General features: G+C 41.8%; 1 long non-coding RNA gene across 1 annotated transcript in view; it reads right to left on the bottom strand.

The window, feature by feature from the left end:
* Positions 1-11,806, bottom strand: part of LOC140134803 (uncharacterized) — a 30,474-nt gene extending 18,668 nt beyond the window's left edge. The window contains exon 1 of the long non-coding RNA XR_011856406.1: positions 11,750-11,806. This is a non-coding gene — a long non-coding RNA (uncharacterized lncRNA). The remainder of the gene's footprint in view (positions 1-11,749) is intronic.
* Between the last annotated feature and the right edge of the window lie 434 nt (positions 11,807-12,240).

The raw sequence follows: 12,240 nt of genomic DNA, 5'->3' as shown, positions 1-12,240 counted from the left end.
ACATACATATGTTATGCCATGCCCTATCGTAAGTCACTATTATGCTTTGCATTCAATAAAATCTTGTTGAAACTAAAAATTCTAAACATGTTGGATATCGCCGCATCCCAAAAGTCCTGATTTATCAGTATATAAAAAAAAGGTTATTCCTGGTGCGGAAAATCGCGCCCAAATGTCCAAGTTGCCACTTTTTTGAAAAGAATGAAAATATTAATAAAAAGCGATCAAAAGGTTGTACGGTCCCACAATTGGTAACAATATAAACGTCATCACATCCCACCAAAAATGACGCCTTACACAGCACCGTGCGCCAAAGTATGAGAATGTTCAGAATATGGCAAAATGAAGAATTTTTTTTGTACAAAAGGTTTTCATTTTTTTTTTTTTTTTTAGAAAACCTGTATAAATTTGGTATCCCCATAATCGCACCAATGAATAAATGGGAGGTGTCATTTGGGGCACATAGTGAAAGCCGTCCAAACAGGCCCAACAAGAAAATAGCGCAAAATCGTTTTTTTCGTCAAGTTCACTGTATTTGGAATTATATTCCTGCTTCCCAGTATACGGAATGGAAACTTAAATACCATCAGTAGGAAGGTTTTATTTGTTATGTAGAAAACAAGCCCTTCTAAAGCTCCGTACATGGAAAAATAAAAAAAAAGTTAGGGATTTTTAAAGAAGAGGAACAAAATAATGCAAAAAATTGCTAAAAGTATAAGGGGTTAACAGGAGGCTTCCAATATGATATTTAACAAAAATGTTCTGTACTAATATGTGGATTTTCGTCACAAAAATCGGTGAGAAATCCAGACCCCTAGGGTGGTGGCACACATGGGGGGTCATTTACTAAGGGCCCGATTCGCGTTTTCCCGACGTGTTACCCGAATATTTCCGATTTGCGCCGATTGTCCCTGAATTGCCCCGGGATTTTGGCACACGCGATCGGATTGTGGCGCATTGGCGCTAGCATGCACGCGACGGAAATCGGGGGGCGTGGCCGAGCGAAAACCCGACGGATTCGGAAAAACCGCCGCATTTAAAAACCGAAAATGTGTCGCTTGGGAAGCGCTTACCTTCACCTGGCCCAGCTCGGTGTATTCCGGTGCGTTCAGATGATTTTCAGCGCAGCAGCGCCACCTGGTGGACGGCGGAGGAACTACCTTCATAAATCCCGTCCGGACCCGAATCCTGTTCAGAGAACGCACCGCTGGATCGCGAATGGACCGGGTAAGTAAATCTGCCCCTATATCCGGTGCAGTACACTCTAAGACTATGAGGCAGAAGTATTTTAAAGGGGTTGTCCACTTTCAGCAAATAATTGATATGATTTGTGTAAGGAAAAGTTATACAAATTTCCAATATACTTTCTGTATCAATCCTGTATTTTCTAGATCTCTGCTTGCTGTTCTGCTATAGAAAGCTTCTATGTTTACTACCAGTGGATAGAAATTTGCCTATGGTCTTGTGATGTCACACAGGTGCACAACTTGGTATATCCCTGATCATGTGATGTCACACAGGTGCGCAACTTGTTATATCCCTGGTCATGTGATGTCACACAGGTGCACAACTTGTTATATCCCTGGTCATGTGATGTCACACAGACGCATGGCTCATTATATCCCTGGTCATGTGATGTCACACAGGTGCACGGCTCGTTATATCCCTGGTCATGTGATGTCACACAGGTGCACAACTTGTTATATCCCTGGTCATGTGATGTCACACAGGTGCACAACTTATTTCCCTGGTCATGTGATGTCACACAGGTGCACAACTTGTTATATCCCTGGTCATGTGATGTCACACAGGTACACAACTTGTTATATCCCTTGTCATGTGATGTCACACAGTTGCACAACTTGTTATTTCCCTGGTCATGTGATGTCACACAGGTGCACAACTTGTTATATCCCTAGTCTTGTGATGTCACACAGGTGCACAACTTGTTATATCCCTAGTCTTGTGATGTCACACTGGTGCACGAGAGTAACAGAGAGTAATCAGAGGCGTGTGATACTAAAAGCTCCTGCATGTCCATCACATAACCATGGGCAGATTTCTATACACTGGAAGAAAACATAGAAGCTTCCTATAGCAGTACAGCAAGCAGAGATCTAGAAAGGATTTAATGCAAAAAGTATATTCGAAAATTGTAAAACTTTTCCTTACGCAAACAATATCAATTATTTCCCGAAAGTCTTGCACTTTGCACCTGCTTTTTAAAAAGAATCTATGATGCCCCCCCACCTCAATACTATAAAACACTGTTACCCTTCAAATACTGATACGTCTCCCTATCTCTGGAGCAATTCTTATCATTGACGTCATTGTGTAAAAGTTTGGGGGGTGTTGTCAATGTATCTCTGCTTGCTGGGAACGAGAGGAAACGTTGAATGTTGACATTGGGAATGAAAAGCTGTCCGTACACAGCAGAAGTGCTCGTTACAGTGTGTCATGGACATGGTATAGTGATGGTCGTCTGTAATCAGGACAATTAGTGCGTCTGAGAAGGACGATCAGTCGCTCGGTGAACAACCTTCCCCCGCCCCCACAATGACACCTGACGAGCGGCCCCGTTGCCTTTGGCTAATAAAGGATCTCATTTCAGCTTCAGTGACAGAGGAGACGCCATCTGAAAAGAACTTCTCAGGTTTTTTACAGATAAAAGAACACGAATCCCTTTAATATCCGACAATCAGTCATGAAATAGCGCCGTCTCCCTGCGCCTCGTCCTAATGAGAAGCGCCCGGATGGGAAAGGGCTGTTTAGCATTTCAATACACTTCATATCCAAAGCCTTTACAAACATAGACTCCACTTCAGGCTGCACCTTGTTGGCTCGAGGGGTGCGCTGAATTCCAATTCCGAAATATTGTCCTCTGAGTGATGTGATGCTCAGAGCCGCCTGAGGAAGAACCCCACCGGAAAGACTGTGTGGAAACAAACACATCCATTGACCTCTGACAGGTCCCGGGAAGCGAGACCTCACTCCTTGGTTTTGCTTCTTTTGGTCTTGTGTGGATTAAGACCACCATGGGCCCTGGGCTGTATGAATATTATAGCCCCTACAAATCTGGAATCACTTCCTACATCTGGTACTAGAATCAGCTTCTTGGGGAATGGAGGATGCATTCCTTATGCCTGCTTTCATCTGTGGTTTCAGGACCATTAGAGGACCTTCAAAGGTCCTGAAATGGCTCTTATGTTCATGTGTAATGAGAGCATGAACATATGTATGGTTTCATGGATGAAGGTCCTTCTCAGTATAAAATTTGGTGGGTGGTTTGGGTGGCAAGGGCCCCCTAGAAGGCTTGGGTCCCAGGCTACTGCCCAAACCGCCTGTATTATAATCCACTACTGATCCAGGAACTCTCTGCTACAATAATCCACATTTCTTAGCAGGGCCACAAAATGTCTCCTTTGCTCACCATTCCATAAATCGGGGACTTCCCCACACGATCTGGGATGGTTGGGAGCTACCTATATATTCCTATATTTTACCATGACCCCATCTCGCCATTACCTCAGGTCCTCCCAGCAGCCCCTCAGTCTACCATGTCCTTCCAGATGCCCCCACTCAGTTTACCATGTCCCTACTACTAGCCACCTCTATATACCATTCCCTTCCAGCTGTCCTCGCTCAGTTTATCATGCCCCACCAGCTGGTGCCCCCTCAGTTTTTTTATGCCCCTACTACTTGGCCCCGTCACTGTACCAGGCTCCTCCAGCCTCCCCCTCCTGGAGGTACAGAATCGAGAAATGGCACGTTGAATGTAACCTGTCTGAGAACTGACTGATTACGTCAAATTTTGGAGCACCTCACAGGGGTTCTTGAAAACATTTCACCATCCAAGGTCTCCGAAGATGACATCTCTGATTTGAAAGCGACCCCCAACCCAAGTTTGTATTAAGTTATCTCTCTTTTTAATTATTAAATGTCAGTCTCTCCCCTCAGTGATGTCCTAGGAGGCCGCCAGCTCCACCGAGCCCCTGTGGTAGGAGCAATTACACGTGAATGGCTGGATTATTATGTTCCAGGGTTACACACATGGAGCTGTAGACCTGTGTGTGATGTCACACCGATGGTTGTTGGCCCCTGCACCCTCTCGTCTATAACCGGAGTCAACGGGACAATTGCCGAGATGCATTCCCCAGGCCTCCCCTGTCTGTGACCTGCATCTTAATCGCTGTTTTCATTTCGCGATGCGCTCGTTTAAGTTATTAGTCGTGAGTTATTCAGAGAACAAGATGAGACGGTTCATGTCTGGGAAGTGTCTGCCGCTGCTCATTATGACAATGCTCAGAGGTAACGCTCGTGTCTTCTCCAACCTCCAGCTGCTAATGGACAATCCTCTTTTTAATATCCGGCTCCATGCTGGATATCACATGGCTACGTGACAAAGGACTGGATCCTCTCTGGAAGCCTGGGATTTACTTCATGCTGAAAGTTCGCTATGGAAGCTGGCTGAGAGTCATCGACTGCTGGATGAGAATTTAAATGACAGTAAACGTATGCTAAGAGGAAGACGAGACGCTGCTTCTTGTGATCCGTGGATCGAGAAGTACGGAACCAACCTCCAGAAGAGAAGAAGCCCGGTGAAGGGTCCACACCTTCACCATCACATACCTGTTCCCTATGCACCTACTCATTATCAGGGCGGGAGATGGACTGGTTATTGAGCTTCATTATGTCAAAACTAAATGAGATTAGGGAGTATTACAGCTCGTGAGATGATTGAGGTTTCCAGAGCATCAAATTATGGAGGTAGCATATGGGAGGAGAGAGATTTTATGGCACATGAAATGATGCAGTTTGTGGTTCATGAGATAAAAGAGGTTCCTAAAGTCCACATGATGATGTTAGATCCTCTACCTGGGATGATAGAGGTTTCCAAAACATGAAATGAAGAACCTATCTGAAACATGAAATGATTGAGGCCCGTGGGCCTCTGTGGGCCTCTTCTCGAGGCCTCTGTGGGATCTGCTACAAGCAATGACAAGGTTTATACGAAATTATGGAAACTTTAAAGCCTTAGAAGGCTCCTGGAAAGAAAAGATGCAATATTTCTAGAACAAGAGATGATGGAGGTTCCTGAAAGAAGTAATAGTTAAGGCGCTGAGCGTGAGATACTGTAACTTGGGTGCACATGGTGTGATAGAGGTTATCTATTGGGTGCTTAAATCTGTGATGAGTTGATGAAGGCTGATTATAGACGTTATCAGCATAAGAGGATGGACATCTCTGAAACATGAAATTATGGAGGAGCTGGCCAATGAGACAATTCCCGTACATGGGGTAGAAGAAGTTAGAAGTTACCAAAACAGGAAATGATGGAGGCTTTATTATCCAAGATGGTGACACATGAGATGATAGAGGTCTCTGACACATGAGATTTTGTCAGACTTGTTTTTTACCACTGACCAGTCAATAACTTACCTTAGTAATCCACTTACCTGTAAGATATGGCACTCTAATAAAAAAAAATCAGAGCGTTATTGTAAAATCCACTTACCTGTCAGATTAATGTAAAATAAAATAAAGCTCATTCCAGGAAACCTACCACCAAAATCCATCACGATAAACCAGGGACCTTACTCATAGATCCAGGCACCGGGATTGTGGTAATCTTTTTATATGTGTTATTCATGGCCTCCTTTCTTCTAAATTCAACTATTAAAATTATGCTAATGAGTATGAGGGGCTCTGGGGGTGTTTCCAGAGCCTTTCAGCGATGTCTTTTCACTTACTGTTACAATTAATAGAACATGTCCCCCCCTCCGCTGCTCTATCCCTCCTCCCTCTGCCTGTGTAATCTAGCAGCAGCAGGGAGTGCCAGGGGAGGGGACACCTGCTCATTGTAACAGCAAGTGAAAATATATCACTGAGAGGCTCTGGAAACACCCCAGAGCCCCTGAGGCTCATAAGCATAATTTTAAAAGTTGCTTTTAAAAAGTATAAGGCCATGGATAACAAATATCAGAAGATTATCACAGTCATGGAGCCTAGATCTATGAATGAGGGGTAAATGTTCCTGGTTTATCATGATGGATTTTGATGGTGGATTTTCTTTAAGATAGATCTCTGCAGTAACCACTTGATGTCAGACTATAATAAACCTACCTGTCAGATAGAAAAAAATTACCTTTCAATAATATTTCTGTATCAAACTATTAACCTGTCAGATATAAAATTGTAGTAAACCACTTACCTGTCAGGTGCAACATTGTAGTAAACCACTTAAATGTACTTACCTGTAACGCACATCATTGTGGGAAACTTATCAGATACAGCACAAGACTAAACTACTTACCTGTCTGACCCTTACCTTTGAGACACATCACTGTAACAAAAGCACTTACCAGTCTGATACATCAGGCACCATTAGCACTTACCTGTCACTTTCATACCTGTCAGCACTATATGTATATCATAATTACAACATATACACAATTTCCTAAATGTCAAGGCCATTGTTTAGTCCTATGTGAATATATCCTTATGTGTAAGATTTTTAAGCTTAAGCTTTGAATTGCAGAAATCTTGTGCCATTCCAAAGTGACTTAAACCCTCTGGCAGCAGGTTGTCCAAATAAAGGCCAAAGGGGTGACCCTATCAACCATAGATATTGGCTGTTCCAAGTCTGTGATATTGTATCTTTAATATCACAAACTCCTTCAATTCCCTGAAGAAGGCTGGTTTCCCTGGAGAGACAAATGCAAGAGAGGACAGGATAATGCAGAGAATCTCCATGAGTAATCGTTTCAACACAACAGTGGGAATTGCTCACTAGTTCAAATCTGAACAGGGTAAGGATCTGCTCATCATATAGTGTATTGACTGAAAGCCCACTCTGCAGTGAGCAAACCTCAGGTTGATAGAAAGAATGAACAGGCTAGACAGTCAGTATTTGAAGCAGCGGTTCTCTACCATTGTTCTATATGGCCTGATTCTTTTGACCTGCCTTTTTGTTGCTCGTGTTTTTGCGTTACCTACTAGTCTTTTGAAGTCTCAGCTGTGTTCATTTGTATTATCCTATCAGGACTAGTTGGGCTCCATTTAACCCCTTAATGGCCAACTTCTTTTTTGTTTTTTGCGTTTTTATTTTTCACTCCCCACCATCAAAAATCCATTACTTTTTTCCCATGTAGAGAGCTGTGTCAGCGCTTCATTTTTGCGTATTAAATTGCACTTCATAGTGACAGTATACGGCACTCGTCGGTAAGGGGTTAGTGCTAGTTTTGTCATTCAGTCCTTGCCAGGTATTGTTTTTGCGTTTTTATTTTTCACTCCCCATCATCAAAAATCCATTACTTTTTTCCCATGTAGAGAGCTGTGTCAGCGCTTCATTTTTGCGTATTAAATTGCACTTTATAGTGACACTATACGTCACGTGTCGGTAAGGGGTTAGTGCTAGTTTTGTCATTCAGTCCTTGCCAGGTATTGTTGTATCTGCCGCTTATCCCTGGCTCTGTTCTGTAGGAATATCTGTAGTTACTAAGTAGCTTCTTTCTTTGATTGTGGTGAGAGATTCTGTGCAGTTTGTCTTTTCTCTTGTATTCACTCGCCACTCTTGTTCAGTGAGGGAGGGCCAAATTTAGTACACCAGACCCTAGTATCCATTAGATTTTTTCCCAACTATCTGGTCTTCGTGTTCACAGAGAGAGAAGTTGTCGGATCTGGGGCTAGCCCGGGGAAGCTGACCATCACCTGCAGGCAAGGACTAGCTTAGTCTAAGGCCTCATGCACATGACCGTATGGTGTTTTCTGTTCTCTATATACGGCTGTATTCTGGCCATAAATACGGGACGTATTGCAACAGTATGGCAGCGTATTGCACTCTATCCGTACCATAACCGAATAAAATACAGTTGGCTGGCAGATGATGGATGACTATTGGCTGCTGACAGAATGCTCCTCCCACTGATTCTGGATACTGCACGTATATAACGCAGCATACGATGCACAGCCATATGCAGCATGTATTTAGCCCATATTTTATATGTTCCTATTGACTTTATGGGCCATACGGAACGGAAATGCAGTGGAAAATACGACATGCTCTATATTTTTATACAGCTTGGTGGACAATACGGCCATGTACATGGATAGTCGTATTGCCCATTTGAATACATGGGTGCCACATTCTGGCACAGAAGTTTTTATTCGGTCATGTGAGGACTTGCTCAATCAGCAATATAACTTTGGAACGTCTTAACGTATCCAAGTGATTTTAAGATTGGTTCTAGTGACACATTGGGGCAGATTTACTTACCCGGTCCGTTCGCGATCCAGCGGCGCGTTCTCTGCACTGGATTCGGGTCCGGCCGGGATTCATCAAAGCAGTTCCTCCGCCCTCCACCAGGTGGCGCTGCTGCGCTGAAGTCCGCTGGAATGCCTCGAAATACACCGGCCTATCCAGGATGAAGGTGAGTGAAATTTTCGCGACACAATTTTTTTTTTAAATGCGGCGGTTTTTCCGAATCCGTCGGGTTTTCGTTCGGCCACGCCCCCCGATTTCCGTCGCGTGCATGCCGGCGCCGATGCGCCAAATTCCGATCGCGTGCGCCAAAAACCCAGGGCAATTCAGGTACAATCGGCGCAAATCGGAAATATTCGGGTAGCACGTCGGGAAAACGCGAATCGGGCCCTTAGTAAATGACCCCCATTGCACTTCATGTTGGTGATGTGTTTGGCATTTATTTATGAAAAACAATATTTGTTGAAAATTTTTAAAAATTGTCCTACTTTTTTAAAACATAGTCATAACAGCAAAATTGGTAGAGATCTCTCCCGGGTATTCCAATCCCCTATATGTGGTGGTAACCCGCTGTATGGGCACACGCCAGGGCATCGAAGGGAAGCTGCGCCATTCAGAGCAGATTATTCATGGTCACATTGTAATGGCTATACAATCTTTATTTTTTGGGAATTTGGACATAAAAGGGCTTATTTTCTGCAACATGAGACGCACTTTACAAATACTTCATTTTTAGTAGGTCTATATCTTATTCATGAGATTTTATTAACTCTTCAAAGTATGGAGGAAAAAAAAAATCAATCAATTCGGATTTTTTATTTTTTGGGGGGAGCCGTTCACTGTACCATAAAAATAAAATGTTATCTTTATTCTATAGATCACTACCATTACGGTGTTACCTTATTTATATAGTTTTTCATATACAGGCAATCCCCGGGTTACAAACAAGATAGGGTCTGTAGGTTTGTTCTTAAGTTGAATTTGTATGTAAGTCGGAACTGTATATTTTATCATTGTAACCCCAACCAGAATTTTTTTGGTCTCTGTGACAATTGGATCTTAAAAATGTTGGATTGTCATAAGAATCAGGATTAACACTAAAGCTTCATTACAGACACCTGTGATAACTGTTATAGCTGATCAATGTAGCCTAGGACTAAAGTACAATAAATTACCAATATCCAGAGGTCCGTTTGTAACTAGGGGTCGTCTGTAAGTCGAGTGTTCTTAAGTAGGGGACCGCCTGTATATTTTTTACAATCTTACTGAAGAAAAACTACTATAGAGAAAATCTCTTGTTTTCTTATCGCCATCTTTTCAGAGATATAACTTTAACATTTTTTGGTAAACAGAACTTAGGGCTTATTTTTTAAGTGTTGAGTTGTTCTTTTCAGTGCTGGCGTTTTGGTGCACATAACTTTTTTGATCACTTTTTCGAACAATTTTGTGAAGGGATTTTATGAAAAAATTTAAATTTTTGGCAAGTTTTTCCGGGGTTTTGTAACGGCGTTCACCGAGCTGGTTCCAATAATGTTTCTGATTTATTGTTCAGGTTGTTACGGATGTGGCGATACCAAATATGTGATGGTTTTTTGTTCTTTTGTGGTTTTTGTACCTTATAAGTTATGTATAGAAAATGTTGGTGTTTTGGGGACTTTTACTTTATTTAATTAATTATTTTTATTTAAAAAACATAAATGTTTTATAACTTTTTTTCTTTTTCTTCTTGTTGGTTAGCTTGAACAAGCGATGCCCTGATCATTTGTTTAAGCACTTATTCCTATAACCCAGTGTAATACAGATGTATTAGGCACCTGGAAGATATTGCGCACGATTGCCAACCCCCCGGTAAGCGGTGTGGGGAGGTCCAACCATGGATCGTAAGGGGTTAACAAATTGCGATGGGTGTTGGGGGTGTTAGAGGTTGGTGTCAGCTGTAATATACAGCTGACACCAGCAGCTTCTGGTGCCGGCTCCGTTCTGCAGTCGGTGCCAGAAGCTTGACGTAATACTACATCCAGTTGCAGTAAGTCCCTGCTCCCGTTACGCACCGTTATGTCAAATGTCGGGATGGGTTAAGGAACCACTTACCTGTCAGATTAAACACTGCATCTGTTCTAGTTACTTCCAGCAATGTTGAAATACTCTTTTATGGCAGAAACAGTACTGCAATAAACAACCTACCTCCCAGATATACTGTTACAATGTATACAACCACCTACCTGTCAGATTAAACCCCAAGATAAAGAAATGTTTACCAGTCAGATAAATCACTGGAGTAAATGACCCCTCCCCCTGAAAGCAGGGGGAGGAGTCAACCACGGCAAAATATAGTGATTGACTGTTGCCATTGTATTTGGTGGTTTCCCAACGAGGTCAATGCCTTATATGGAGATTGAAGTCACTGGGGACCTCCCCCCTGCTGAGCGACACATGTGTTCAGACAGGGGAGGGGGAGGGGTTTAATGTGAACAGCCCCATTTTATGATGGTTTATATTGTTAAGCTATGATAATTTTTTTCAGTTTAAAAGAATCAATTAAAAAAATATATTAAAAAACATCAAGAACAGCTGCATGTTTCTGATGCTTCAGACAAAATGTGAAATGTGAAAAATAAGTTACAAAATTACAAAAAAAAAAATTTTTCACATCGAAGTCTATGGGAGAGTGAAATTTTGCATCAATGTGCAGTTTCCATGCAGAATCCTCAGTCAAAAGGGATGGGAAAAAAAAGTGGAAAATATGCAGTAAAATTACATATAAAAAATGCTACAACATGTGCATAGCACAACACACAGGCAGATTTTTTACCTAAAAAACAAAAAAAAAGAATAAAATTGATTTATGAAATGTGTCTGATTGTTTTTTTTTTTTTTTGTTATCTGCACCTGCTCTGTAGCGAGGCACTTTTGAGACATTTTAAAAAAGTCACATGTCATAAATTTGGGGAAACATCTGGATTACTAAGTTAAATAAGGCGTAAATGGCTAAAATCCATTTTTGGCTAAAACTTTTGGAAAGTGTCAAAAAAGTCTCAAAAATAGACGCAAATATGGTACAAATATAAATTATAGACAAAAAAGTGGCAAAAACACAACAAAAAGTGGCAAAAAAAGATGATAAATCTGCCTCAGACAGGTTTTTTTTACCTATAAACCAAAAAAAGAAGAAAGCTGACTTACCTGTCAGATGTATCACTGTTAGAAAATGCACTTACCTGTCATATTTGTAACTGTTAGAAAATAAACCCTTGTCAGATACAGCACTACAGTGCAGTAATACCATTTAGTACCAAATATGGCACCAAAGTAAACCACTTACCTGTCAGAATTAACACTTACCTGTCAGATATAACACTTACCTGTCAGATATAAAATGAAAAAACAAAAAACACTTACCTGTTGCAGTAGTATAATAAATATGCCTGACATATACATCACTGTAGTAATCTGCTCATTTGTCAGATATAACAAGCAGTATCCACTTACCTGCCATATCCAGTAATGAAGTAAACAACTTATTAACCTACTACACCTCTCATCTGCCAAATGCAGCAAAGCAGTAAAGGAACACTTCACGTACAGCACTGCAGTAAAGTGATCACCAGTAGAAAACTACTTACCATTTTAATGCTGCTGTAAGTCACCAACCATGTACAGCAGTGTAATATCCCTCTCACCTGTCATGTACAGCAGTGTAATATCCCTCTCACCTGTCATGTACAGCAGTGTAATATCCCCCTAACCTGTCATGTACAGCAGTGTAATATCCCCCTAACCTGTCATGTACAGCAGTGTAATATCCCCTCACCTGTCATGTACAGCAGTGTAATATCCCCCTAACCTGTCATGTACAGCAGTGTAATATCCCCCTAACCTGTCATGTACAGCAGTGTAATATCCCTCTAACCTGTCATGTACAGCAGTGTAATATCCCTCTCACCTGTCATGTACAGAGCAGTGTAATATCCCCCTAACCT

This window comes from Engystomops pustulosus, chromosome 6, assembly GCF_040894005.1.
Source record: "Engystomops pustulosus chromosome 6, aEngPut4.maternal, whole genome shotgun sequence".
Lineage (NCBI taxonomy): Eukaryota > Metazoa > Chordata > Amphibia > Anura > Leptodactylidae > Engystomops > Engystomops pustulosus.
Note: the sequence above shows the minus strand (reverse complement) of the source record. Positions and strands in the feature narration are given on the sequence as shown.